General features: G+C 45.3%; 1 protein-coding gene across 1 annotated transcript in view; it reads left to right on the forward strand.

Annotated features, from left to right (window-relative positions):
• The first annotated feature begins 20504 nt into the window (after nt 1–20504).
• Nucleotides 20505–27534, forward strand: part of LOXL2 (lysyl oxidase like 2) — a 93320-nt gene continuing 86290 nt past the window's right edge. The window contains exon 1 of the mRNA XM_019466940.2: nt 20505–20725. The gene's annotated coding sequence lies outside the window, so the exon portion shown is untranslated. The remainder of the gene's footprint in view (nt 20726–27534) is intronic.

The raw sequence follows: 27534 nt of genomic DNA on the forward strand, positions 1-27534 counted from the left end.
AATACATTATGAAATCTGCATGCTACAAAATATACAGTTATTAAAAGAAGTGAGTTAGTTCTAAATAATATATTTAACAGAAATAGTTTGCATTTCTATAAACCAGTAATGAAGCAGCAGAAAGAGAAATCAAGGACTCGATCCTATTTACAATTGCATCAAAACCCATAAAATACCTAGGAATAAACCTAACCAAAGAGGTGAAAAACCCATACACTGAAAACTATAGAAAGTTTATGAGAGAAATTGAAGAAGACACACAAAAAAGTGGAAAGACATTCCATGCTCATGGATAGGAAGAACAAATATTGTTAAAATGTCGATACTACCCAAAGCAATCTACACATTCAGTGAAATCCCTATCAAAATAACACCAGCATTCTTCACAGAGCTAGAATAAACAATTCTTTTTTTTTTTTAATTTTTTAAATGTTCTATTTATTTTTGAGAGAGGCAGATAGAGTACAAGCAGGGGAGGGGCAGAGAGAGAGGGAGACACAGAATCCGAAGCAGGCTCCAGGCTCTGAGCTGTCAGCACAGAGTCTAACATGGGGCCTGAACACACAAACCATGAGATCATGACCTGAGCCAAAGTTGGACATTTAACCAACTGAGCCACCCAGGCTCCCCCAGGACAAATAATTCTAAAATTTGCATAGGACCAGAAAAGATGCCGAATAGCCAAAGTAATATGGAAAAAGAAAACCAACGCTGGAGGCATCACAATTCTGTAATACATCAAAATGTATTACAAAGCTGTAATCATCAAGACATTATGGTACTGGCACAAAAACAGACACATAGATCAAATGGAGCAGAATAGAGAGCCCAGAAATGGACCCACAAATGTATGGCCAACTAATTTTTGACAAAGGAAAGAATATCCAATGGAAAAAAGACAGTCTCTTAAGCAAATAGTATTGGGAAAACTGGACACCGACATGCAGAAGAATGAATCTGGACCACTTTCTTACACCATACACACACACACAAAAAAAAACTCAAAATGGATGAAGGACCTAAATATAAAGTAGGAAGTTATCAAAATCCTAGAGGAGAAAACAGGCAACAACCTCTTTGACCTCAGCCATAGCAATTTCTTATTTGACATGTCTCTGGAGGCAAGGGACACAAAAGCAAAAATGAACTATTGGGACCTCATCAAGATAGAAATCTTCTGCATGGTGAAGGAAACAATCAGCAAAACTAAAAGACAACTGATAGAATGGAAGAAGGTATTTGCAAATGGCATATCAGGTAAAGGGTTAGTATCCAAAATCTATAAAGAACTTACCAAACTCAACACCCAAAATACATGAAATGGGCAGAAGACACGAAGAGATATTTTCCAAAGAAGACATCTAGATGGCTAATAGACACATGAGAAAATGCTCAACATCGCCCATCATCAGGGAAATACAAATCAAAACCACAATGAGATACCACCTCACACCTGTCAGAATGGCTAACATTAACAACAACTCAGGCAACAACAGATGTTGGTGAGGATGCAGAGAAAGAGGAACCCTCCTGCACTGCTGGTGAGAATGCAAACTGGTGCAGTCACCCTGGAAAACAGTGTGGAGGTTCCTCAAAAAATTGAAAATAGAACTACCCTATGACTCAGCAATTGCACTACTAGGTATTTATCCAAAGTATACAGGAGTATTGATTAGAAGGGGCACATGCACCCCAATATTTATATCAGCACTATTGACAATAGCCAAAGTATGGAAAGAGCCCAAATGTCCATCAACTGATGAATAGATAAAGAAGATATGGTATAGATATACAATGGAGTATTACTTGGCAATCAAAAAGAATGAAATCTTGCATTTGCAACAACGTGGATGGAACTAGAGGGTATTATGCTAAGCGAAATACGTCAGTCAGAGAAGGACAAAAGCATATGATTTCACTCATCTGTGGAATTTAAGAAACAAAACAGATGAACATAGGGGAAGGGAAACAAAAAGAATATAAAAACAGAGAGGGAAACAAACCATAAGAGACTCTTAAAATCAGAGAACAAACAGGGCTGCTAGAAAGGTGTTGGTTGGGGGGGGGGGTGGGCTAAATGGGTGATGGGTATTAAAAAGGCCACTTGTTGGGATGGGCACTGGGTGTTAGATATAAATGATGAGTCACTAAATTTCATTCTTGAAATCATTATTACACTATATGTTAACTAACTTGGATTTAAATTTTAAAAAAAGATGTGTGATATATACATACAATGGAATATTATTCAGCAATAAAAAAGAATGAAATCTGCTCATTTGCAACAACATGGATGGAGCTAGAGAGTATAATGTTAAGTGAAGTAAAGTCAGTCATAGAAAGACAAATCTCATATAATTTCACTCACATGTGGAATTTAAAAAACAAAACAAATGAGCTAAGGGGAAAAAAAAGAGAGAAACCAAGAAACAGACTCTTAACTATAGGGAACAAACTGATGGCTACCAGAGGGGAGGAGGGGAGGAGGATGGGTTAAATAGGTGATGGGGATTAAGGAGGGCACTTGTCATGATGAGCACTGGATGATGTACCAAATTGATGAAATCACTATGTTGTACACCTGAAACTAATATGTAACACTGTGTGGTAACTATACTGTAATTTAAAAATACATAAATACATAAACAAAATTTTCCAAAAAATTAGGACTTTTGATTATAAATAAATAAATAAATAAATAAATAAATAAAACAGACCTTGGAAAGCTGTCTCTGATACACTTTTATGTAGATGAGCAAGTTTCTGGTAATTCACATATTATTAAACCATTTCAAAAAAATATGTGATCCACATGCACCCCCATGTTTAGTGCAGCACTATCAACAATAGCCAAAGTATGGAAAGAGCCCAAATGTCCACTGATGGATGAATGGATAAAAAAAATGTGATATATATATATATATATCATGTGTATATATGTGTGTATATATATATGTATGTGTGTATATATATATATATATATATATATATATATGTATACACACACACACACACACACACACACACACAATGGAGTATTACTCGGCAATCAAAAAGAATGAAATCTTGCCATTTGCAACTACGTGGATGGAACTGGAGGGTATTATGCTAAGTGAAATTAGCCAGTCAGAGAAGGACAAAAATCATATGACTTCACTCATATGAGGACTTTAAGAGACAAAACAGATGAACATAAGGGAAGGAAAACAAAAATAATATAAAAACAGGGAGGGGGACAAAACAGAAGAGACTTATAAATATGGAGAACAAACTGAGGGTTTCTGGAGGGGTTGTGGGAGGGGGGATGGGCTAAATGGGTTAGGGGCACTAAGGAATCTACTCCTGAAATCATTGTTTCACTATATGCTAACAAATTTGGATGTAAATTTTAAAAAATAAAAAATAAAGTTAAATTACAAAAAAAAATATGTGATCCATTTTTATATATTTGTATAGTCGATCAAATAATGAAGTTATTAACATTAATATTTGGAGGCTATATTTGTTATAAACACCTTCTAGTTTGTAGCTTGTATTCTCACTTTCTTAAAGCTGTATATTGATGTACAGAAGTTCAACACAATAAAATGTATCAATTTTGTTTGTTTATGCTTTCGGTTTTTAGTTTAAGATATTCTTCCTCACCCCAAAGTTAGAAGGGTAATCCCCTTTACTGTCTTCTAAAAGTTTTCAATTTTTGACTTTGACATTCATGTTACTAATAATCTGGGATTGATTTTGTGTGTGGTGATAACTGGGAATCTGATTCCATTTCTTCCATATAGATAATTAAATTTTCATCTTCATTTATTCAAAGTCCCTTTTCCCCCAGTAATTTGCCTGACACTTGTCACAAATTAAAAATCTATACATGAGTGGGATTGTTTGCAGCCTCTCTGTTTTGTTTCATTGTCAATTTGTCTACACCTATGCCAATACCACATTTTCTTAATTAATATACTTTACATTATAGTACATCTTTAAATCTGGTGAGCCGATTCTTCCCACTTTATTCTTTTTCTTCAGATGTATCTTCACTATTCTTGATATGTTGCTTTTCCATGTCATATTGTAAAATTTCTGGTAGAATTTTTACCCACATTGAAATAAACTTACAGAGCAACTTGGGGAAAATCAGCATCTTTATGAGATTGTCTTCTTAATCCATGAACATTGGGTGTCTCAAAAATGACAAAGAGTCCAGGGAAAACATGGGCCAACAGCCCCAAGAGAAAAATGAATAGGCACAGGAGAAACACCCATCTGCCAATAAACATATGAAGAAATACTCAGCCTCGCTAGCGATCAGGGAAATGCAAATCAAGATCACAATGAGATATCATCCTACACTCATTCAAATGGCAAAATTTAAGAGGCCTGATAGATTCTGGTGAGGAAGTGGATCATTTCTAACTTGTTAAAAAGAGGGAAATTATAAGCATAAGCAAAGTATAATCTGACAAATAGATTTCAGAATAGCGGTTGCCTCTGTGGAGGTATAGAACATCACAATATGAGAGGGGTGTGTAGGTAAATGTAATTCGTTGATGGTGCTCCAGATCTTTGACTGGATGTTGTACTCATGAGCGTTCCTTTTATTAATAAATGATGATGTAAAACAAAATAAACCCGGCCATGCACAAGGAACCAAGGATGAGAATATGTCATGAACCGGGGCTTATGAAGAGTGTGGTTCTGGGCACCTGGAGTCCAAATTAAAACACACACGTGGAAGGATACACAAATTGTGCACTGTTTACTTCAGGGAAGGATTTGGGGGGGGGGGCAGGAAGAAGACTAATCCCTTTACCTCCATAAAGTTCAAATTGTTATATGAGCTCTATGTGCCAATAAAATGCAGCACAGGGGTCCATTAGGGCTCCTCCTGTCCCTTTGGGGGAAACGAAACTACAGTGGTGTCTCTCACATCTGTCCTTTCTGGAGTGCCTTCCTATGGTCTTTTGTACAGCCTCCGGTCCATTTCACACCATATTCAGATGCCAGGCCATGACCTTCAAAGGTCTTGTTGGGGGTGGGGGGAGGGAAGACAAAACACAAAAACAAAACAAAACAAAACAAAATTCTTGTCGAGAAATCCAGTGCCCCTAGCATTTTCATGGATCAGTGCCTCTTCTGAAGATGTTGAGATACCCCCGGGAGACAGCCTACAGCTCTGTGCCATTGCACAAGACCACCTTCTCACACTGCACACCCTCCAAAGTCTGCACTTGAAGCGTGACCCTCCCTGCCTCAGGCAGCCCTTGGGGAGCCGTGACCCCATCTCCCTGCCCCACTGCTTCTCTGATGTAGAAGAGCCCACCAGGTAGCTGGGAATTTCCAAACTACACCTCCCTCCACCTGAAATTTGAGCGAATAAAAATTCGTCCATCTCATTACACTTTGTTTGTAAAATGGGAAAAATGAGGCCCATTCTGGGCACCTCACAGGCTTATTGCGAGGATCTAGTGGGCCTCATGAAGAAGAACACTCTGATGGAGGATGAGTTAATTGGCTGCATGTCCCCAAGAAGAAGCAAATCTGAGGTTCACTCCTTTCCCATGAAGACCTGGCTGAGTTTGTGTCTTGAGTGGCACACCATTGACAGCTGCCAATTTAAAAAAAAAAATAGTAAAAGACATCATATTCCCGAGGAAAATTGGAAAGTTACCACACATGGGCCCAGGGAAATGTGCCTGCCTAGAAAAGACCTGAGAAGACCTTCGGTCTACACTGCAGGAAGATCCTTGGCACAGAGGCAGCCTATAACGATTAAAAAACAAAACAGAACAAAACAAAAACACAGTAACCAAAAACAAAATAAAAACTCCCAGCAAGCCCTGGGGAAAGGTGAAAATCTGGTTCCCAGAGTTTCCTGAGTTCCAGACATTATTAGATCGAAATGTCCAGTTTTCAACAAAAAAAATCAGAAGGCATATAAAAAACATGAAAGCATGGCCCATTGAACGGAAAAAATACATCAACAGAAACTTTCCCTGAAAAGGGCCTGATGGCATACCTACTAGACATAGACTTTAAAACAGCTGTCCTAGGTGCTCAAAGGACTAAAGGAAGATGTAGAGAAAGGCAAGAAAACAATGTTTGAAGAATATGGAAATATTAATAAAGACAAAGACTAAAAACAAAAACAAAATTCTAGAGCTAAAAATTACAATCACTGAAATAAAGATTCACCATCTTCCCGAGACTCACAAAGAATTTTTTTTTTTTTGCCTTTGTTGAAATGGAACCAACACAGGGGGACCAGGGCTGATAAAGAGAAAAGAGATCTCGGAAAACAGTACCCTGTGTGAATTTCACCCCCCACATCATCAGCCCAAGTTCTAGCTCTCTAACCTTGTGGCTCGGCCAGCCCCCATCCTGACACTACCCAAGGCCCCACCCAGGCTCACCTAGCATGCTCAGGGGTGATCTGGGACCTACCATAAATAACAAACACACCCCCATCACTGGGGAAATTCCAAAGTTTTAGAGGCTTACTCTCCAGAACCAAAGACGAAGACCACACAAATCCTTTCTTATACAACAACCCCCACCCCCAACACACCCACACTCTGAAGAAGTCCGTGGCTCTTGCAATGCAGCCAAGCTCTAAATAGCATGCTTACTCCCTCTGTTCCTCAGTTTTCCTTCAGCCAAATGGACATGACTTTTCTGACTTTGTAGAGAGGGAGTAAATATGTCTGTAAAATTATCATGAAACCTAGAGAGGTGTGAACTTGTGATTTTCTGAGAGATTTCAGGAGGTGAGTATGATCGAGAGTTCTGGCATGAGGTACCAAGCAGGACAGTATGACCAGCTTGGCTTCTGCTCCTCCAGCTCCCCTGACTTCAGAGAAACCCATCCATTCATTCCACAAATATTCCACTGGAAACAGCAGTGAAAAAAGAAAACAAATTAAGAAAAAGAAAAAGAAAAAAAGCAAGCTCCGACCCTATGGGGTTTACATGACAGTGGAGAAGAAAATAAATGAATAATGTATATGGTAGGCTAGAAGATTTAAAGGCTAAACAGAAAAATATAAAGCTGAGATGGTAAAGAGGAAATGCCATAGGGGTGGGAGTTGGAAGTTAAAATATTACAGTCAAGAATGGTCTTCCAGAGAACATGGCACTAGAGCAAAATCTTGCAGGAGGCAAGGGAAGAAGCCCAAGGAGATCCTGGGAGAGTTCCAGCATGACGGCACCTGTGCAAAGGCCCTGGGGCAGGAGCAGACCTGGGGCACTTGGGGACCAGTGGACAAGGCAGTGGAACTAGAGCAGAAACATCAAAGGGGAGATGAAGTCAGTGAGGCATGTACTTGGGGGGGGGGGGCAGAGCTTATAGGAGCTCATGGGTTAGTTGTAAGAACTTTGGCTTTACGCTCAGAGTGATGGGAGGTTATCACAAGGTAATGTCAGAGCAGAGATGGAATTTGACTGATACTTTAATTGGTCTATAGGCTTGAAATCAACTGTTGAGGTGAAGATAGAAGCCAAGTGATCAGTTGGTCTGTATCAGTCATCTAAAGGAGAGATGATGAGTACAGGAGGTGAGGAGTGGTTGGATTTTGGAGATCCAGTGAAGGATTTGGAGTGAATGTGGGGGCTTAAAAGTGAAAGAGTCAGCAGGAAGGATAGCCTTACCCTTGCTGATGTGGGCAGATTTGGGGGAGAGGATGAGGAGTAAAGTTTGGGACATAGCAGAATTGAGGTGTCACTTAGATACCCAGGGGAGGCGTGAAGCAGAGTCGGACACAGGAGTCTGAATTTAGAGAGGAGCAGGCTAGAGGTACCCACTGGGGAACTGAGAGCATCCAGAAGTAGTTGAAGATGGGGGCCTGAACTGGATAACCCACTTTGAGCCCTGGAGCCTCCAATAATAAGAGACCAAGGAGAGACAAGCAGGAAAGTCATTACAGAAAAAAAAAAAAAAAAGGAGAGTGTTTACTTTCAGGGCTGGGAGGCAGTTTTGGGAAGGAACATGTGTGTTGTGGGAATGTTTCTGGGATGCCAGTAATATTCTAGTTCTTGAGCTAGACAGTAATTATATGAATGTTTCATTATGCTCATTTTTGTATTTTATCCACTTTTGTGTATGTAGGTTATATTTCATAATTTTAAAAGTTTTGAGATGATAAATAGACAGATAGATAATGGGCTAAAAGGAAAACCAGGAGAATGAAATTGAATGGCCAGAAATTATTTACATTGAGCCACAGACAGCGGGGGTTTTGTTTGTTTGTTTATTTTACTACAGCTCAAGAGCTCCAGGAATCTTTTAAGGAAAAATGATTCCAATTCCTAAAGTAGAAGGTGTTGGAGACACAGGCTGCATTGGCTTGACCATCCCTGCAATGGTCTCCTAGCAACCAAGGAGGCTGGTAGCTGGGGATGGGCCTCTGACTACATTGATGTTTCTTGGGTTGTTCCACTCTTCATAATCACATCCAATAATTATGGAGTTACTTTCCCTGTTTAGAGCACATGCACATTTAATCTCTTTCGCCTTCTCAATAGCTCTGCGAGGTCAGTGGGGAAGATATAATTGTATCTCAGTCTACAAGAAAGAATACCAAGATTCAAAGAAAATAGAACAATGCTATTTTTATAGCTAGGAGGGGCCTGCATTGTCTAATTCAACCCCTCGTTTCCTGAAGAGAACAACTGAAACTGAAATCCAAGTTGCCCGACATTCCTGGAGTGCTCCAGAACACCGGTTCGTCAATCTGGAGGAAGCGGCTCTCGCTGCTCCTGGCAAATTGCCAGCTCCAGAAAATCAGAATAAAAAGGAAAGTAAGATCTTCGTTTTATAAAAATAGTTTGACCTCGTGGACTCCTTGCAAAGGTCACGGTAGCCCCCAGTGGTCCCTGCACCACACTTTGAGAAGCACTGTTGGCCTAGAGCATTAGGGATCACCCATCGGGGATGGGTGGTGACCTGGATAAGAGTTAGGGCAGTAGTGGAAGGAAGGGGGTGTTGGAGAGACCATTGTTCACACATTTGGGACACCTTAATTTATGCTGCCCACGTCGGAGGTAGACAATGGGGGCTCAGCGAGAGACCCTGTGTGTAGCAGAGCAGTATGTGAAGGGGAAGGGTCAGAGAAGCCAAAGCCCCAGGGTCACAGTGCTGCCAATGGTCAGCTGTGGTGGGGAGGCCTGGGAAGGAAGCGCCATCCACCATCTGTGCACTTGTCTGAGTCAGCTCAGGCTGCTGAAACAAAATACCACACCCTGAGCAGCTTAAACAGAGGGACTTATCTCTCACAGTTCTGGAAGCTGGAAGCCCAAGATCAAAGTGCCCTCAGTTCCAGATCCTGGCAACCTGTTTCTGGCCTGGCCCGCAGGCAGACAGCCTCCTTTTTGCTGTGTCCTCACCTGGTGGGAGGAGAGAGAGGGAGAGCTTTGATCTGTCTCCCTGTCTTCAGGAAGCCACAAATCCCATCATGAGGCCCCCCCCTTATGACCTCACCTAACCCCATTACTTCCCAAGTAGCATCGCATGGGGGGTAGGGCTTCAGCATGTGGATATCGGGGGCCACAGTTCAGTTGCAGCAGTTCTCCTGCCATTTTGGTAACAAGACTGTTGGGGTTTGGGGACTTTTTCCTGGAACCATGCCTTCCTCTGAGCCTCCCATCCTCCCATCCAGATATTTAAAATATAAGACAGCCGCCCCTGGGGACCTGTCCTGGGTCTTCTCCCCCAGGAGCAAGGGGCCGGTGGGCCAAGCAGGATTCGCACCTCCTCTCCCTCCCCCAGAGTGCTGAACTGGGTCTGGCATGCAGGGGCTTCCTCAATGCCACCGGCCGGAATGGAACAGAGTCAGTCTGTGTCCTCAGCCAACCCCGAGTGACCTGGCCAGGCCGCTCACATGCTTTCTGGGAGGCGGCAAGGCTTTGCTGGGCTGTGGCCCGGAGCGCGGGCCCTGCCAGATGCCAGCCCATCGCTCTGGAGAAAAACTCCCATTTTTGTCTGGCACTCCCCCTCCCTGTTTTAGCTGCATCTTTGAGCCAAGGTGGTCAGAGCTGGCAGAAGCCAGGTGTCTGGGCATGAGATGTGGAACTGTCCCCCAGGCCCCCTCTAAATGACTCTGCTAGGTGAGAGTCCCCCTCTTCCCACAGCTGGAGACTCCCCCGGTGGAGCGGTCAAGCGGGAAGTGAGGAGAGCAGCAAAATTACAATGTGGGCGAAGCTTGTCTCCAGAACCTGTCACCCCATATTCTGTGCCTTTGCCAAGTTTCCAGGGGCCACTCTATGCCCAGCCACATCCCACCTGCTCCCAGATGTCCCAGGGGCTCCTCCTGAGCAGGGATTAAGCTGCTTTCCCAGGTGTGTCTTTCCCCTGACGTTCCCACCTGGCCCGGCCTGGAAGAAATTGTCCCTTTTCACCCCCATCCAGGCACACTCCCCAGACACCACACAGCCCCCTGGACTCTCCAGTCCCTCTGATCTTTATTCACTGCGTGGTGCCAGCCACTGTGTTCTGGATCTCATACTGCCTTATTATTTAATTTCTATGTGATTTTCTCTCAAGCCTCTTGAGGACTGCATCAAGTTGTGTTTACTCCTAGAACCTACCCCCTTCCAAGTCCTATCTACACACACACACACACACACACACGCACGCATATACGCACATACACATACATACACACACATTCACACACACATATACACACATACATGCACATATACGCACATATACGCACATATACACATACATGTACATATATGCACATACACATGCACACACACATACACGCACATATATGCACCTACACACATATACACACACGCACATATACGCACATTCACACACATACACACATATACACACATACATGCAAATATACGCACATATACACACATGCACATACATGCACATATATGCACATACACACATACACATATACACACACATACACATACACACATACACACATACACACATATACACAAATACACACATACACACATACACGCACATATACACATACATGCATATATGCACATATACACACATACACACATATACACAAATACACACACACATACACATATACACACATATACACAAATACACACATACACACATACACGCACATATACACATACATGCATATATGCACATATACACACATACACACATATACACAAATACACACACACATACACATATACACACATACACACACATATACACACACATACATGCACATATACGCACACACACACACATACACACATACACATATACACAAATACACATACATACACACACACACATGCACATATACACACATATACACAAATACACATATACACACACATACACACACATATACACACGTACATGCATATATATGCACATACACATATATACACAAGTACACACATACACACACATACACGTATACACACATACACATATACACAAATACACGTACATATACACACACATACATGCACATATACGCACATACACACATATACGCACATACACACACATACACATATACACACACATACACGCACATATACGCACATACACACACATACACATATACACAAATACACGTACATATACACACACATACATGCACATATACACACATATACACATACACATATACACACATACACATATACACAAATACACACATACACATATACACACACATACATGCACATATACACACGTACATGCATATATATGCACATACACATATATACACAACTACACACATACACATACACGTATACACACATACACACATACACATGTACACAAATACACGTACATATACACATACATGCACATATACACACATACACACATATACACACATACACACATATACACATACACACATATACACACATACACACATATACACACATACACACATACGCACATACACACACATACGCACACACACATATACACACATACACACATACACACACACACACACACACACACACACACACACACATATACTCACGGAGACAGGAAGGTATGATGATACTCCAGGTGCCTGGTGAAAACTCCCAGCCACAGAGAAAATCTTTGCAAAACACGTACTTGATAAAGGACTGTGTCCAAAACATACAAAGAACTCAAAACTCAACAATAAGGAAACAAACAACCCAATTAAAAAGTGGAGACAATACCTGAAAAGACACCTCACCAAAAAAAGACCAGCAGACAGCAAATAAACACACGAGAAGATGCTCCACATGGTGTGTCATCAGGTAAAGGCAAGTTACAACAACAGTGATACACCACCACAGACCTCCTGGAGAGGCCAAAGGCCAGCGCTGGTGCCGATGCGGAGCCACGGGAACTGTTTCATTGCTGGTGGAAACAAAATGGGACAACCCCTTTGAAAAACAGTTTGACAGTTTCTTGGAAAACAAAACATACTCTTTGTTCTCCACAATGTCTCTGCCTTTTTAAAACAATTTTTTAACGTTTATTTTTGAGAGAGAGTGAGAGAGAGAGTGCGGGGAAGGGGCAAAGAGAGAGGGAGACACAGACCCTGAAACAGACTCCAGGCTCCGAGCTGTCAACACGGAGCCCGATGCGGGGCTCGAACTCCTGAACAGCGAGATCATGACCTGAGCTGAAGTCAGATGCTTAACCGATGAGCCACCCAGGTGCCCCTCTCTACTTTATGTGGCTTTTTTTCCCCAGTGGCTTTTAGTATGGTAAAACACATATAAAATTTACCATCTTTTTTTTTTTGTCCTTTCGTGGCTTCTTTTTTTTAAAATATGAAGTTTATTCTCGAATTGGTTTCCATACAACACCCAGTGCTCATCCCAACAGGTGCCCTCCTCAATACCCATCACACACCCTCATGTCCCTCTCTCCCCCCATCAACCCTCAGTTCGTTCTCAGTTTTAAAATTTACCATCTTAACCATTATGTGTACAGTTCAGTGGTATTAAATACATTCATAATGTTGTGCAACCACCACACCACCCATCTCCAGAACTCTCTACACCATCTCGTAACTCCTTCTCCTTCACCTTGTAAAACTGAAACTCTGCATCCATTGAACAACAACTTCCCATTTCCCATCTCCCCAACCCCTGGCAACCACCACTCTACGTCCTTTTTCTATGATTTTGACTACTCTCAAAGTAACCCATGTAAGTGGAATCACACAGTATTTGTCCTTTTTTCTCTGGCTTGTTTCAGTGAGCATAATGTCCCCAAGGTTCATCTACATTTTAGCATGTGTCAGGATTTCCTTCCTTTTTAGGGCTGTATAATATTCCATTGTATGGCTATACCATTTAAACTATACATAGTCTTACCATATAATCTAGTTGCACTGCTGGGTATTTACACCCAAATGAGTTGAAAACTTAGGACCACACAAAAATCTGTCCATGAATGTTTACAACAGCTGTATTCACAACTGCCTATATTTGGAAGCAACCAAGATGGCCTTCAGTAGGTAAACGGATAAACTGGTGCATCCAGACAACGGAATCGTATTCAGCACTTAAAAGAGGGACGCCTGGGTGGCTCAGTCGGTTAAGCGTCCGACTTCAGCTCAGGTCACGATCTCGCAGTCCATGAGTTCGAGCCCCGTGTCGGGCTCTGGGCTGATGGCTCGGAGCCTGGAGCCTGCTTCCGATTCTGTGTCTCCCTCTCTCTCTGCCCCTCCCCCGTTCATGCTCTGTCTCTCTCTGTCTCAAAAATAAATAAACATTAAAAAAAAAAAAAAGAAATGAGCTATCAAGCCTTTAAAAGACATAGGGGAAACTTAAATGCACATCACCATGCGAAAAAAGCCAATCTGAAAATTTTACATACTGTATGATTCCAACTATATGACATTCTGAAGAAGACAAAACTATGGAGACAGTAAAAGGATCAGTGGTTGCTAGGGGTTGAGGGGAGGGAGAGATGAACAGGCAGAGCACAGAGGAATTTTAGGGCAGTGAAACTCTTCTGCATGGTACTGTAATGGTTAATACAAGTCATTATACATTTGTCAAAATCCACAGAATGCACAACACAAAGAATGAACCCTAATGTAAATATGGACCTTGGCTAATAATAATGTATCAGTATTGGCTCATCCATTGTAACAAATGTGGCCGCCTTCATGCAAGATATTAAGAAGAGGGGAAATTCACTGGGTGAAGGTGGATATGTGAGAGCTCTTTATATTTGCGACTCAGCTTTTCTGTAAACCTAACACTACTCTAAAAAAAAAAGAGAAAAAACAGTAACTAGAAAAAAGTAGACAACTTGAAGGGCCATTTACACGTCCATCATAAATCGGTTTAAAACTAGCTGGCACTGGCCATGTGCTAGACAATTTACTCTGGGCCCTTCACGTTAATGAACTCATTTCAGCCTTACAAGAATTCTGTGCAGTAAAATGCTGAGGCATTTTACAAGTAGAAGAAACTAAGGACCAGAGAGATTAAACGACATGCTCATTTCACACGACTGGTAAGTAGTGGAGTTAGGATTCAAACCCACACAGCGTGGCTCCAGCTACTGTGCTCCTATCCACACGTCACCCTGTGTTGCCTTTCTCCAAACTGCTTTCATTTTAAAGGAGGGTACCAGAACTGGGAGCCCCAAAAGGCTTATTAAAGTAAGTTTTAAATAACGCTTATTCTGGAATAGTTTATATAAAATAAAATTCACCCAATAAAATTGGTTTAAGTGCTCAGTTTCATGAATTTCAGAAAAATGCATACACAATGTGAATACCACCACAATCGAGAAATCATTTCCATCACCCCAGAAAGTTTGTTATCGCCTGCTCCTTCCCAGGCAAACCCCATGCCTACCTCCAGCCTCAGGCCACCCCTGACCAGCTTTCTATCACAATAGTGTTGACTTTTCCAGAGCTTCACATAAATGGAACAACATGGTCTTTTACCCATTTGTGGCTGGCTTTTTAGGGCTGGGGGTGCTCAGCATGATATTTTTGAGACTTAACCACACTGTTGCATGAATCAATACTTCATTCATAAGAGACTGATTTCCAATGGCAGGACTTCAGACACAGCAACCCCCAGGAGAGGAACATACGCTTTTATGTAGGCTCCTTAAACTATACCTGCCCTGGTCAGTCTGCAAGGGAGGGGAGGCACTGGGCCACATCAGGCTGAACCCACCCCAGAGGGCTGCAAGCACCAGAACTTATCCAAGGAGCCAAGCAGCTGCCCGCTCAAGCTCTGGACACCAATGGCAGGAAGTCATGGAAAACGGATTTTCCCTCTTCTAGACTTAATTTTCTTCTTTGAAGAATGTACAGGATTGCCTTGCCCTGTTTTCTTCATCACAGAAGGCTTTGAAAAGCTTTGAGTTCCCAGAAAAAAAGTTGTTTTGCCCCTTCAAACATGCTGTTATGATTAATAATAAAGAAAAGGAAAAGGAGAGAGATGGGGAATCTTAGCCCCCAGGTACGTGACAAAGAATGATCATACATCCTAGAAAATAGATTATACGAATGGGATTATATAGAGGGGCGCCCGGGGGGCTCAGTGGGTTAAGCCTCCAACTTTGGCTCAGGTCATGATCTCCCCGTTCCTGAAATGGAGCCCCAAGTGGGTCTCTGTGCTGACAGCTCAGAGCCTGGGGCCTGTTTCGAATTCTGTGTCCCCCTCTCTCCTTGCCCTTCCCCCACTCGTGCTCTCTCTCTCAAAAATAAACATAAAAAAAAAAGATATAAAAACACATGCTCTCTGGAGAAAGGGCAGAGGCATCCTAAGTGCTGCTGACCTACACACACACGTGCAGCTTGTGCTTTCTGAGATTTGTGGTTCTCCTCGGGGTTAGAAGACTTCGATCTGGATCTTTCCGCGCTGCTGTTCACTGCAATCCAGTCGACAGGTCTCTGGGGTTTCCAATAGCTCAGCCATAAACGAGGTGCTAGGACCTCTCTAAATCCCCTTGGTTTATAGGTTGGCGGTGAAGGGCGCAAGCGCTCAATGTCGTGCGAGACGTGGACACTAGGGGGCGCTGCCGGCCAGGAGGAAGCGAGAATTTCCCCCAAGCTCTTCCTACAAAGCGTCCACACCCGTTAAAAGTGGTTGTGATAACACTACAGATTTCTGAATCTGAGAGAGCCAGCAAGTTGGGTCTGATAGATATCCATCTGGTTAACATAGGAAACTGAAAACAAAACAAAACAACATAGGGCACTGAAATATGTGAGATATTTGACCAACTTGACTCCTTTAACCGCAATCCCCTCCCCCCAGCACCAGATCAGATCACTTCCCCGGAGGTGACATTTGTTTCTAAATCATTTTCCCAAAGGAATCAGTGTTTGCTTGGTCGGTTGGTTCTGCTTTTAATTTACCAAGGAAGCAAGCTGGAGCCTCTTCTTTGACTGTATAGATTTAAAGTACTAGTTTTCTCATTCTTATTACTGTGGGTAATCCATAACACTGACTACAATTATTTCCGTCTTAATTATGTAGGCTTTCAAATGTTTTCAGTTCAGTCTGATTCACTTCCAGAAACAGCGACGCTCCGGGGCCCCCGGGTGGGTGGCCCAGTCAGTTAAGCGTGGGAATTTGACTCCGGTCTTGATCTCGTGGTCCATGAGTTCGAGCCCCCCATCGGGCTTTGTGCTGACAGCTCAGCGCCTAGAGCCTGCTTCAGATTCTGTGTCTCCCACTCTCTCTGCCCCTCTCCCACTTGCCCTCTGTCTCTCTCCCTGTGTCTCAAAAATAAGTAAACATTTAAAAAATAAATAAAAAACGCCAATGCCCATATGTGCAAGGCATGCTGCTGGCTCCCCACGGGGGTACACAGGCTAACGCCACTTCAGATTCATGGCTCCTGTGCACAGGGAGCTATAAGAGAGATGAATCCAATATGCAACCATAACTCAGGTAGTAAGTAGATACATGCCTCAAAAATGATACAAGTTAAGTGCTGTGGAGCCCAGAGGAAGGTGAGACTGGCCACCCCAAATGTCCACACGGCCCTCCCTTCACTCCTCAGAGCCTCTGCCCCCTTGTCAGACAGGGCCTTCCCAGGCCACCGTGCTTGCCACTGGCTTCTCCCCCGCGTCACTGTTTCTATTTGTCAGTCTGTGTCTTGTCCGTCTCCCCACACTGGGGCGTAGGCTCCGCGAGAGCAAAGACTGGTGAGGCTAGCTGGGCCTCTCCCGAGACCCTGGTGTGCTTCCTGGGACATGCCCAGACTTAGGAAGGTGATTTGACCACAGAGCTCAAGAGCCAAGAAAAAAAGAAAGAGAACAGCCCATGCACCCTTGGACTCAGCCAGCGCGTCCTGGAAGGTGTACTAAGGACGCAATCTCCGTGGCCCCTGCAGGTGGCAGGAAGGTGCTGTCTTCCTTCCCTCTGGCAGCTTCGCAGCTGGGGTCTGCAGCTCTGGCTTGGGGGGGGGGGGGGGGGGCGGGGAGGAGTCCACTCCAGCACCTCCAGGCAGCACTGCGAGAGCAGAAGTCAAACAGCAATTTAGGCGCAACCCCACGAGTCAGGGACTGCTCTACACCCCCAAGGGCATACGGCCCTTTTACTCATCTAGAAGTCAGAATGTGACCCCAGGTCCTCTGACTGCAGGTGCATGCTCTGAAGCCATCCAGAGGCTCTGCCTCTGAGGCACACGGGGCCTGGGACATGGGGGTGGCACATGTGAACTGTATGGATGACATATGGACAGAAAGCATTTTGTGTCCGGAACAGAGGTCTAACTGCCTTCCTGGTCTCGCAGGCCTTTGGTTCGGTTCACAAAAGTGCATCAGTGAACAACTCTGTGCGAGCTTCAAATAATCATTTTCTCTTGGGAGTGGGGGCGTGATGAGGCACCGACAGACATACAGGAGGGGTACAGTACACCTTAGTTATCACAGCTTGACCACTTGTCAGCTCTGTGAGTCTGGGGAAATTACAAAACCTCTCTGAGCCTCCACTTTCTCATGTGTTACAGTTAGCAGGAACCACATAGTAGCTGCTCAATAAACATTACTTTCCCAAGGATAACCATCATGGCATAATTTCAACTGGTAAAAACTTGTAAACAACTTGATGTCCAACAAGACAGAGATGATGCCCTTGAACCTGGTAGTCTTAGACACTGGAAGAGTCTAAAACCATTAAGTTTTTTAAATTTATGTTTATTTATTTTTGAGAGAGAAGGGGTGGGGAGCAGGGGAGGGGCAGCGAGAGAGGGAGACACAGAATCTGAAGCAAGCTCCAGATTCTGAGCTGTCAGCACAGAGCTCAATGTGGGGCTTGAATTCACAGACCGCAAGATCATGACCTGAGCTGAAGTCGGATGCCCAACTGACTGAGCCACCCAGGTGCCCTGAGTCTAAAACCATTTAAAAAGTATATTTAAAAATACACAAAAAAATACAGTAAAAAAAAAAAATTCTGGGTACAAAAACCATATGTAGACTTGATCTGAAACCTATCCTGAAGGAAATACTCCCAAATGTTAGGTGCTTCTATATGGGTGATAGAAAACCAGGATGACAAGCGTCTTCATTATACTTTTTCATATTTTCTAAATGTTCCAACAAGGAGTTTGCTTTTTTTTTTTTTTTTTCACAATTAAGCAACACATTATTTACAAAGTTAGCTTCCTTTCATTTTATACCGTATTGGTTAAAGCTTTAGCACAAACAGCAGGAGCAAAAACCGAGGGATCAGAGAAAAAGGTGCTCACTTTCAGCGGCATTCATTGAGCATCTGCTAGGTTTCAGGCACTGTGTAGAGTGTTGACTGTGCCAACTGAGTTAGGTCTCAAAGAGCTGGTCCCTGCAGGGCAGACAAGTCAAGGGAATAGCATGTGCAAAGGCCCTGGGGTGTGAAAGAGCAGGCATGTGAAACAGCAAGCAGGGCCTGTGGGGGAGAGGAAAGAATGTGGCCGAGAGATGGGCAGGCTGGAAATGCCTCTGGGGTTCCTATCAGTTGGATCAAGGGGTTCAGACTGCATACTGAGGGCCCTGGAGCTCTTTTTTTTTTTTTTTTTTTTTTTTTCATTTAAAAAATGTTATTGATTCATGTATAGTTGTAAGGAAGAATACAGAGAGATGCCTGGTACACTTTGCCCAGTTTCCCCCAACAGTGACATTTTGCAAAACCATAGCACAATATTACAACCAGGGTATTGACATTGACCCAATATTATTCAGATTTTCCCAGTTTTACTTGTACGTGCACGCACCTGCACTTATTAAGTTCCGTGCAATTTTATCACCTGTGTAGGTTCCTGTATCCACCACCACAGTCAAGATCCCCAACAATTCCAGCACCACAGGGACTCCTGCTGCCCTTTGATAACCACACCCATCTCCCTCCTGCTCCCTCCTCTCCAGCCCAACAGACCAGGGGACTGATTGGAGGAGGGGGAGGGTTAGGAGGAGGGGCCTGCAGAGACCCCATTTCTTCCACGCGGAGCTCACAGGGGTTGGGGTGGGCTGTGAGTTAGGGACTAAGTTTGGGGGCCAGCATGCTAAGTTAGCCTGGCCACGGGAAGTGTCTAGAGGGCCAAGGAGGGGATGTCCTGGAGACCAGTGGATTTACAAATCCACAGTGAAGAGAGAGGTCGGAGCTGGAGGGGAATTTGGGAGTCACCACCTGTCACTGCTGGTGCTGTGGGTTTGCTAAGGAGGGAGGAAGGCAAGAGGAGGATTGCCACCCTTCATGTAACAGACTGCTGTAGTCTGTCCCTTCTGGGTACTGCCTGCCCAGAGGCCCAGGGACGGATGCCTTGTTTTACAGCTGGCTGCCTCCTGTCTGGCCAAGCCTTTCTCTTGCTTAAGGAGCCCTGGGAAACCGCACAGGGGGCTCCCCCTACGTGTAGGACGCCCTCACTTTGCCCCCAGTGTGAGCCTCAGAGCCAGGCGTGGAATGTCCCTCTGCAAAATATGCACCCCTTAGCTGTGTCCTGTTGGGTTCCCTGAGCGCAGAGCTTGTTAATCCTGGCCCTGCCGTGCGGGGAAGGACCTTAGAGGTCACTGAATCCAAAGCCTTTAATTACAAAGGAGAAAACCAATCCTCAGAGAGGGAGGCTTTGCAAAGGCCATAGATGTGATCTGCAGCAAGAAAGGGGGCCGTTTGTTTTCATGTTCAGAATCTGCTTCCCCATAGAGAAGAAACACAGGCGAGATGCATGGGTTTCGGAACTCCTTCACCGACCAGTTTTTATTGAACGTCTATTATGTGCCGGGCAGCGCTGAGTTCTCTGGAAACCGTGGACCCTAAAGCTGGTGCATAAGGGCATCGAAGGGTTAAATTCCGGGAGCTGCTGAGGGTGGGGGTGGGTAGAGGAATCTCCCCGAGGAAAGGGCCCCCTCTCGAGCTGCTCAGTCTCCGGAAACCTGGGCGCGAAGAGCCTGGGAAGCGCTGCAACCTCTGGCGCGCGGCCTCCCCCGCACAGCCCGCTCGGGCCCGGGGAGGGGCTGCTCTCGAATTACAACAAAAGGGGCCGGAGGCCGGGCCTGCCGCGGTGGCCACCTCCCGGGAAGGGGGTGGGTTCGGGGAGGGGTTTGCCTTCCGACTCGCGTTAAAAGTACCGGGAAAAGCGTAAAGGAGCGACTCCGGCCCGCGGCTTCCTCAACTTGGATCCCGCTTCCTTCAGCGGCCTGAGAAGTCGGCTCGTCCCCTCGGCTCGGGAAAGGGGCGCAGCGGCGACGCGCGCGGAGAGGGGCCACCGTGGAAAGCTGGCCCCAGCCAAGCCAGCGCGGGCCTCTGTTGCCAAGTAAGAGCGCTCCCTGCTCCTCCCCTCCGCACAGCTGTAGGCAGGGAAGCGGGAGCGTCCCGGTGGGGTCCTCGGGGTCCGCTCCCTGCGGAGCTCCCTCTCGGCCGTGCTGCGGGTTCCCCGGACCTGCGTGGCGGGCACTTGGAGCGCAGGCTGCTTGCTCGGAGTGATGCTAGGACCTGCCGGCTAACGGGTGCCCCTTCCGACTCGGGCGGACCGGCCAGCCCCACCTCTCCCTCAGCCGGGCGAGGCTTTGCAGCTGGCGCGCCCCGGGGATCAGGGCGCTGTGTTCCTGGCTTGCCGGGGGCTCCTGCGACCCGGCAGGACGCAGCCCGTCGAGGCTCTGTGGGCCCTAGGTGCGGCGTGGGGCCAGGGTTACCCGGCGTTCTGGCTTTTGAGGGTGTGGGGGGCGCGCGGGAGCGGGGAGTGCCCTGGGGTGTCCCCAGACTTTGGGGATACGGAGGGCACAGGGCTGGGGCAGAGCGGATGGGGCCACCAGGGGTACGCCTGGGTGCTCTATCTCCCACTGTCTCGGAATTGGGTTTTCTCCCCAGCCTGCTAGAAAGGCTCGGCTGAGCGCAGGAGTGCCCTGAGTGCTGTAGGAGGACAGGCGCGGTCCGCTCCCAAGGTGTTCCCTCCCACGTCGTGCTGGCTTGTCCGGGGACCGGGGAACCTCTCCCGCCGTTATCACAGAAAGACCCTGGAGTAGGAAAGAACTAGCACAAGCTAACCCGAGGGTCGTACATGCAGGGTCGCCCCAGTGGTAGAGCAAATCCTAGCCCTGTACGCATCCCGCAAGACTCAGTGCCTACAGTTTTACGCAGGCGCTTTGGCCACTGCGCGCTGCACACCCTCCCCCCACTCCAAATCTGGGAGTCCTCTAACTGTAGCTGCCTGCTGGAGGTGTCGCTGTAAATCAGCGCCGAGCTAGAAATGATTGGAAGAAACAAGCGAAGACCACCAAAACCAGCGCGGGTGGGGTGAGGGGACGCGGCGGAACTTGGTGGGGTGGGGGTGGGAAGCACCGAACTGCTCAAAATGTTAGGAAACCTCAGGTCCAGGTGAGAAGAACGATGTTCACGTAAGTCGGAACATGCCCCAAATTAATTTTGCCCCCTAAAATCTTTGAACTGCGGGGTTCTTAAAATGAGCCCGATCATTTCTTTTTGCAGAGGAGGAAAAGCTCTGAAGCCCAAGGCCAGGGAGCTAGTCAGTGGGGGCTTGAACCCCTTTCCTGTACTCCGGCTCCTCCCTTATGCCACCGCCAGCCTGTCTATGCAGGAACCCCCAAAGCCCATTTGTCACCTTTGCTGGAACTTTTTAGTTATTTATGGTGTTATTCTGTACTTAAAATGGTCAGGGATGGGGCTTAGAAGGAAGAGGGAAATGCTCATTTCCCTAGTCAGTACCCAGATGAATGACTGGCTCACTGGACCCTGCCTTAGCTAAATTATTCATCTCCCTCTCCCTCTTGTCCTGTTCCCCTTACTGGTCCCCAGTATCTGCCCCGGAATGACCATTCAATCCCATGGCAAAGTGCATGCCCCCATTTGGCCCTGGGGTTCTTGGGGCCCAAAGGAATTGAGCCTCAGTGGGGGGTGTGGGTATGCAAGCGTCTGTGTATCTCCCTGTAACTTTGTGTTAACAAGTGACTTGGTCTAAGGTGAATAGGCTACTTAGGTCTGAAGACAAAGTGTGCACTTGACTTTATAGGCTGGCTGACGTTTGGTTGCATGGCAGACAGAAGATTCTGAAAGAGGCTTCCACCTGGGGTCCTGGCCTGCCTTCTCCTGGCCTTTTGCCATGTCCTTGTTCTCTGACCTCTGGATGACCAGTGTGGAAGGGTCTTGTGAAGGAAACAGATCTTCTGTGCTCTGGGGATGAACTTCAGTGAAGCTTTGTGATCCCCCACCCCCCAATTCTGCAATGTTTATTTAAAAATTATCTTGTATTTGTGTGGGGGGGGGTGGGCAGCGCCTAGGTTGCTCAGAGGTTTGAGCCTCTGACTCTTGATTTCAGCTCAGGTCATGATCCCAGGGTTGCAGGATCAAGCTCCATGCCAAGCGTGGAGCCTGCTTAAGATTCTCTCTCTCCCCCTCTGCCCCTCCCCCTCCCACTCAAGCTCTCTCTCGCTAAGATAAAAAAATAATAAATTTAAAAAATTATTTTGTATTCTGAAAATTTTCATACATGCATAGAAGTAGAGAGAAGGCCTCCATATTTTCTCCCCCAGCTTCAACAGTTATCAATATTTTGCCATATTTGCTCCTATCTATCCTTTTGCTCTTTCTTTCTAAAGCAAATTCCAGATTTCAAATTTGATAATAATTCTATCCCTATGTATTTCAGTGTGATCTTGAAAAATATTAAATAACCATTATGCCATTGCTATGCCTAAGAAAATTAAAAATAATTCTTTACTATCATCTAATACCCAGCCCATATTCAAAAATTTCCCACTTTTGGGGCACCTGGGTGGCTCAGTTGGTTAAGCATCTGACTTTGGCTCAGGTCGTCATCTCACAGTTCATGAGTTTGAGCCCTGCGTCGGGCTGTGTGCCGACAGCTCAGAGCCTGGAGCCCGCTTCAGATTCTGTGTCTCCCTCTCTCTGCCTCTCCTCTACTCATGCTCTTTCCCTCTCTGTCTTTCAAAAATAAATAAACATTAAAAAAATTAAAACAAAACAAAGACAAAAATTTCCCACTTTCCCCCAAAATGCCTTTGTAAAGTTGAGCCGAGTTCTGCTGGTTTTTATAATCTATGTTCATACTGTATGTTATTCCTATCAAACCACTTTTCTATCCACTGTGTCATTTGGTTATTACAACGCTCCACCGAAGAGTAAGATGGGTACTGAATTCATTTTACAGCTGAGCACACTGGCAAACAGATAATCTGTCCAGATGGCACAGGCAGGGATTGGCGAAGCCAGGACCTGACCCAGCCTCCTCATTCCTGGGCCACGGTGGCTCTGTTTCTCAGTGCTGCTCATGGGCTATCGGCTGTTCTCTGAAGTGTTCCTCTTGGCTCTGGCTGCATCCTGAGCTTGTCACTTCCCGTACACCTGTGATTAGAAATCCGTGTGTAAATATGCAGTAACTGGCCATTTGGTGCTTGTGGTAAATCAGCTGCAAAGTCAGGAAGCCTGGGTTTATTTCCCAGCTTATTGCAGAACCGTATGAAAGTGGCTTCCCTCTTGAGGACTCGAGGTGGGCCTCCGTGAACTAGGAAGCAGCATTTTCCCCCTAGTCTCTGGCTCCTAGGCCTGGAAGTAGGATGAGCAAATCCTCTGTCGCTAGAATTCTTGGACAAGACCAAGGCCCCAGAAGGAAATCTCACTGAGAACAATTACCCATCATTGATCATTGCCTGAGTAGTTTGGCAGCTAGTGTCTATAGTTGGAGATTCCTAAATTTCATGACAGGGAAGAGACTTCCCTCTGAAGTCCTTCAGTTATGGACAGCTTTGTTTATTCTGCCTTGGTCTGATGAGGATATAGAACACCAGAATTTTTTACTTTTAGCATTTCCATTACTTGTGCTTATTTGCTTTGAAGTGGGGTGATAAATCATTTCTACATCTTATTAGTAAGACTCATGAATTGGAATTCTTCCTTGGCTGGCCGTGTGGGAAAATGGAATCTCTTATTTCTTGACTCCTAGATTTTCTGCTCTTATATTCATTGCCCTGAAATAGACATTGAATGAACACACCTTCCATAAAACAGGCAGTCAGGGACAGAGAAACTGGTTACTCAATCCCATTATTCAAACTGTAGGAACTCAAAGGGGCAAACCATTAACCTTGAATCACCTTGTCTTCTGGCAGCCATAAATTCTCTTCCCCCTTAGCTAATAGGCTGTCTCCGTGGGAGCAGAATTTCTAGGTGATGCCACATCAGCTGTGACAGTTGCTTCTTTCCTTATAGCTTTGGGAGCATTAGGGAGTAGAGTCCCCCACTCCTGGAGCTGCCTGGATTCAGAACAGCTTGTGATTATTGTTCATTCCCCTCTGGAAAACGGTCTTCGTGATCTGTCCGCGTGGCTGTGTCACATAAACCCAGCTGCACTGTGGACCCTGAATGGGCCACCAGGCCTCAGATGAAGTGGCCGCAGGCTGCCCCGCCCCAGGCCCCCCCGGAACCAGCAGAACTGGCAACCGTGGGCCAGGACTGGGAGGGCCAAGCAGATTGCACAGACATGCACCTGCAGCCATGCACTGCTTATCTTCTGCTCTCCAGGCATGTCTAGTTTCGAAGTGAGTCTTCAGACCTTCTTATTTTAGTAATTCCAGCTGTGCTCCTGCTGTTGAGCATGGTGCATGCTTGGCAGGGAACCCAACCTGGCCAGGTGTGCTGGCCGCTCCTGCCCGCCACGTGTGTCTGAGAATTCTTTTGGCACAGGACCATCCCTTCAGAATAGCCACTTGTTCCAGGGTGATAAGAGCGTGATGGTGACAATTTAGATAAGATTTCTGTCCAGAGTTCAAAATAAAATCTTTGGCACTTCTCTTGGCAAAAACGACATACCCAGGTAAGTGATATGTGGCAGGTCCGGGGGTAGAGTGAGAACAGACTCAACAGATAACGAGGATGTAATTAGGACCACAGTTAATCATTTCTTCTTACCCAAGGCTTTTGATGCCTTCTTGTGGAATACCTCCAACTTCATACTGTAATATCGCATGCGAATGATGAGACATTTTTTCAAGTTGTTTCATTGTCAGAATCTGTTAGACAAGCAGACCCGTGGAGGTTTTGTGCAAGCTGCCATATGCCCTCCTTGATGCGTCCCCAACACAAAGCTTAGAGTATCTTCTGGGAAAATGATGCTGCTTGCCTGAAAAGCATACGCCTAATGAGAACATTATGTGGATGACTTGTGAACAGCTTACTCTGCTCCGTTTCTTGTCACTGCCTTTGAACTTGAATCCATGAACTCCCCCACCCCCAGCCTTGTCCTGGAGCACCAAAGAGTAGCGGGATAAACATAGCCCAGCTTTCCAGAGTGACAGCGTGACCCTAAGATCTAGTAAGAAAGATCTTTTCCTATCTTCCTAAATCAAATACCAATATAAAATTGAGTGCATTTTTAAAGTCAACTTCCTCCCCCACCCCCCACCAAGAATAGCACATGTAGGTGAAATGGCACCAATTCTAAGCATACACATGTATACACTTTTGGTTTTGTTTTTATTGTGATAAAATATCCACAACTTGAAACTCACCATTGTAACCATTTTTAAGTGTGGGGCTCAGTGGCTTTAGGCACATTCACATTGTTGTGTGACGTCACCACCATCCACCTCTGGAACTTTTCGTCTTCCCAAACTGAAACTCTATCCCTATTAAATACTAACCCCCTATTCACCGCCCCCGCCCCGCCCCCACCTCCCAGCCTCCTGGAAACCATCATTCTACTTTCTGTCTCTATGAATTTGACAACTCTGGGTACCTCATGTAAGTGGAATCATATGGTACTTGGTCTTTTGGTGACTGGCTTATTTCACTCAACATCTGTGTCATCAAGTTTCATCCATGTTGCAGCATGTCAGTTTCCTTCCTTTTTAAGGGAACAGTATTCCATTGGATGGACGTACCACATTTTGTTTACCCGTTCGTTCGTCAGTGGTCACTTGAGTTGCTTCCGCCTTTTGATTGTTGGGAATAGTGCTGCTGTGAGCATGGGTGTACAGCTACCTGTTCTGGATGTATTTTTACAAAATGAACATGCCCGTGTAACTACTGCCTAGACCAAGACTAGAACATTACCTGGAGCACACGGTCAAGCAAGAGGTTTCAGTTACATCTCATGCCTGCATGCGGCTGCTTTAGCTACACCTCGGGGTCTTGGGATTGGACGCTCATTTTCTCTTCGCGAGGCAGTTTGCGAGAGGTGTTTGAAAGACACAAACATCGAGATTCGTTGTGAGATTTAAGCCACTTATTTCCTTAAAATATCTGGGGAAGATAGTACAGCATATTTGGCGTTTGCAGCTGTATTAACACATGACCACTAAGTATGGTCCCTCCAGGCTCTCCCTGGAAGAAGGGGACTCACATCCACCTGAAGAACGGCCCTTTTATCAGCTTCTGCTGCAGCATGAGTTTTCAGCCTTGGGGGCAAATTTCGTGGCCGTGTACTGCCTTCCTGTCTTATTTTCCTTCCTTCTTCCTTTCCTTCTCTTCCCACCTGGTCCTCTCTCTTCCTTCTTAACTAAAATGACTTATTAGTGGCCTTCTATGTGCCAGACACTCTGCCAGTCATTGTAAGAGACACAAAAATGAGTAAGACATGGTATTTGACACGTGTATTTAAAATAAAATCGTCGGTCAAGAATACTATTCTGATGGCCGGCCGCCAACCCCTTAGTGCCCACCTAGTGCCAACGGCAGCCTTAGGGCATAGACAAAGAATTTGTGGACCTCGGGCTTGTTGCAACACGTGAAGAGAGGAAGATTATCCACCGGGTTGCCTAGAATTGCTCTAGCATGCCCATAACCAAGTGGTAAGAATAATTTCTTTAAAACACTTTTCAGCTAGGGGTACCTGGCTGGCCGAGTCAGTAGAGCACTGACTCTTGAGTTTGAGCCCCTCGTTGGGTGTGGAGATTACTTGAAATGAAATGAAATGAAATGAAATGAAATGAAATGAAATGAAATGAAATGAAATAAAATAAAAAACTTTTTTTTTTAATTTTTTTTAACGTTTATTTATTTTTGAGACAGAGAGAGACAGAGCATGAACGGGGGAGGGGCAGAGAGAGAGGGAGACACAGAATTGGAAGCAGGCTCCAGGCTCTGAGCCAT

The sequence above is a fragment of the Panthera pardus genome, unplaced genomic scaffold (genome assembly GCF_024362965.1).
Source record: "Panthera pardus isolate Hobbes unplaced genomic scaffold, ASM2436296v1 HiC_scaffold_13, whole genome shotgun sequence".
NCBI lineage: Eukaryota > Metazoa > Chordata > Mammalia > Carnivora > Felidae > Panthera > Panthera pardus.